Consider the following 3891-nt stretch of genomic DNA (forward strand, 5'->3'; position numbering starts at 1 on the left):
GACGAGCCATAGTAGAATGGAACTAAATTGGGGTGTGTCTCAGAAAAATGAAAATAGATTATATTTAACAGACAGGCAGTAAGGAGCCATTCTACATTCTATTGCAGGAAAAAGTTTAATCTTCTTAGATATTAAACAGAACTCATTGTTGAGCCCTTATTCCTTTTATATTTATGAAAATTTACTCTCAGTAATAATGTTAAAGTTCTATTAAAACAAAGATTTTGCAGCCCTAAAAAAAAAAAGTACTGAAGAAAAATCGAAGAACTTTATTAAAAATTTTGTATGATGTCTAGGGGAAATTTTACTTTATTTTATTATTTTTAATCTTTGGCTACCATTTGTTTATTATAAAAGGAGAGACGGCTATTATTTACATGATGAGAGATTTCATACCTTCACTGGAATGGGCAGCTTCATGTGATGCCATTTCAATAATGATTTATTTCAGTCTACATACTTTCCAAGAATGTCACCATCTCTAAATAAGAAATAATCCTTGTCATCTGGAACTAATTTGGTGCCTCCATATTCTGGGAGAACTTTATCTCCAACTTTCACGCTAACTGGTTGATCTCTCCCCACTTTCCTGTAGAGCCCGATCCAATAACTACTACTGTTGCTTGTAATACCTTTCCTTGAGATTTTTCTGGAAGCATAATGTTTCCTTTGGTTACAGTTTCAGCTTCATTCCTTTAAAAACTCGGTGAAAGAGGGGAAGAAACTTTCTAAATATCTGTCCTGCCATGACTCTGGCCACCACAGTTGATACTCTGCTCTGGAGCTGTGGCCACCCCAAGGAGACCCATGGCCCAACCTGTCTAGTGTAATTTTTAAAAGGTTTTATGACATGAAGTAATTTATACAACGTAAATGCAGTTCCCTGATGTTGATGGTAAAATATGTGAATTATAAAATCCAGTTTCTTTTCTATTTTACTGTTATTTCAAAGATACAGAAGATAGATTAGTGAGTTATGAGGAATAATTATGAATCTTTTCCTATAATTATATAAGTTCTTCCTATATTACTTTTCTTGACTACAAAACACATATAAAGCCACATAGCCATTTATTGCACCCAGAAAAAATTGACATACACACACACACACACACATCATAAACACATCTTTATATAGTTTATTTAAAACATCAAATGTTGCACTTGTTTTTTTCCCTAAATTTTACCAATGATAAGATTATACTTTTTTCTTATAATCTATAAAAATTTTGAAAGGGTTTAGTCCTTCAGCCTTAGAGACCTTTGCTCGTTTGTTCTGTGTCCTAGTAAAAGAAGTATTCTATATTTAAATAAGAAGTCTGAGACCTCAAATAAAATCATATAATTTCTATCTCAGCTTGATTTTTTTAATTCATGATATTCGCTACTTGTTTATTTCATTGGTTTACATTATTAATGTACTATAACATACTATGTGATCTAAGCACTCCTTAGGTGCTGTTATTTACATTTAGAAACAAATTTACTGTAGAAGAGAATCTAGCAAGGAATATGAGGAGTGGTCAGGGAGAGGAGAGAGGGAGGAGTCAAGTGAAAAAAAACAAATGTGTACATTTTAAAAATGGAGAGATTCTACCTCCTTCAAATTCTGCTAATGGCTTAAATGAGATGAAGACAGCAAATTTCCCATTGGGTGTGGCAACCGATAGAGTTGCAGGGGAGGCTGAAGGTGGGAGAAGGCAAACCTGACTGGATCTAATTCAGGAGAAAATGGGATAAGATGTGCACCAAGAATAAAAGCAACTCCATCAAGACATACTCACATAGAGAGAGCAGAGCACTGGAACAGTATATGGAGGGAGATGTCAGGTTAAGGGAGGGTTTTTATATAATAAGGAGATACAGCGTCTTTATATGCTGATGTGAATGTTCTAACAAATGATAAAGGAAAAATTGTGGCTCAATCCTGGAGAATTTTTTCATATAGATGATAATTGAAATCCATCACAAAAGTGCAGTACTTAGCCTTATATATGCAGGACAGTTATTCCATTTTAACAAAAGGAAAGACAAAGTATGTGGGTCTCAGGCAGAGTGGGAGATTTAATGAACCATTAAGATGAACCATTGGCAAGATGAACCATTCCCTTTGGTTGCTTCTTTTTCCCTAGTGAAATAAATCAAGGACATCATCTGTGAATATGAAAGGAAGAGGCTGTGATGGAGAGTGTTTTGACTAGAGAAAATTAGTAAGCCTGTTCACCCGTGCTGAGAAATTCTGGTGATAAATTTATAGTGAGATAAGGTAGAATGGTTAACATTCCACTTTGAACTGCTCAAATACAGACATTGAATAAGTGGAGGTAACTTTCAAGGTAAATGTAAGAGAGAGAGAGGGACAGGGTAGTTGAAGATGTATGCAAAGGAAGGATTAATATCAGAAGCCTTGGAATCCTGGATGGAAAGGGAGGACTATGGAGATAGGAGGAAAAAGATGGGCAATGAGTAATTGATAGGCCTGATGGACTGACCGGAGGTCCTCACAGGTGCAAAGAATGTTTAGAACTTTGCTATTTGAATTAATTTTAACACTGCATTTTAATTTTCTATTGACTTTTTAAGGTATGATTGTATTAACTTTTTAATTAATTTTAATATTTTAGTGATTGTTCTAGGGATGTATTATGCATTCTTATTGTAGTCCATGTAAAGTTTCTATTATAGTATTTTATATAAAGTAGAAGAAACTCAAAACAGAGTAGTTTCTGCTTTTCCACCCTATATGTGCCTATATATAACATAATGTGTATATATATGTATATATAAAACATCTACTATAACTATTGTGATATAGTTACATATTTTCTTTAAACAATAATATATCATTTAAATACATTAAGAGATAATATAAATATTTAACAAAATAATTAAGAAATATTTTCCTATGTTTGCTATTTCTGGTGCTCTTTATTCTTTGCTACAAATCTGTGTTACTATCTGATGTTTATACTGCTCATGCTGAATAAATTCTTTGTTTCTTGAAGAACAGGTCTTCTGGTGAGAAAGCTTTTCAATTTTTATCTTAAAATGGCATTTTGCCTTTTAAAAAATATTTATTTCTGATACAGTTTGTTTTCTTTTTAGAACTTGACAGATATTGTTCCACTGTCTTCCGGTCTTCTTTATTTCTGATGAGAAATCAGGTAGTTTATACCATGATTTTACTACATGTGATCAATCATTTTATCTCTTGCTGATTTCAGTATTTTCCCATTATTTTTGGTTTTTAGTAATTTCATTATTTTATCTCTAAGAGTAGCTTCCTTTCTAGATATCTTTCTTGAACTTTTGTTAGGTAATTATGGTTTTCAGCAAATTTGGAAAATTTTTAGTCATTGATTCTTCAAAAAAATTTTGATCGCTTATCTCTTTTCTGGACTTCTGTTGATAATGTCCCAGTGTTCATGGAGGCTTTCCTCATTTTTCTTTTCAATCTTCTATTTTTCTCCCTTTTCTGGAAGTCAAATAATGTCTATTGGTCTATCTTCATGTTCACTGAACCTACCTTTTGCCATTGTTTATCTGATCTTAAGCCCTTTCCATGAATTTTACAGTTCAGATCTTGTAAATATGTTTTAGAAGATTCATTTGTTCTTTTCTTTCCTATTACTCTGATAAGATTCTCCATCTGTTCCACAACCATATTTTTTTAACTGTTTAGACAAAAAATAAATTACTCTAAGATTTTGTCTGCTAATTCCAATATCTAAATCATCCATTGAAAATCATCTATCTGACTTCCAGAATTTATAGCATGTGAGAAATGCTAGAAATACACAACTACCGTTCCAAAAATCCTTCTGGAAAGCAGTGTCCTAGGACATTTGCTGATAAAGATCCTATTTTACACTAGTGTTGAAGAGTTGATGA

At 32.6% G+C, this 3891-nt stretch overlaps 1 pseudogene; it reads right to left on the reverse strand.

The window, feature by feature from the left end:
• Positions 1 to 447: 447 nt before the first annotated feature.
• On the reverse strand, positions 448 to 748 carry LOC116643645 (annotated as a pseudogene).
• Positions 749 to 3891: the final 3143 nt, after the last annotated feature.

This window comes from Phoca vitulina, unplaced genomic scaffold (genome assembly GCF_004348235.1).
Source record: "Phoca vitulina isolate PV1807 unplaced genomic scaffold, GSC_HSeal_1.0 scaffold27, whole genome shotgun sequence".
Classification (NCBI taxonomy): Eukaryota; Metazoa; Chordata; class Mammalia; order Carnivora; family Phocidae; genus Phoca; species Phoca vitulina.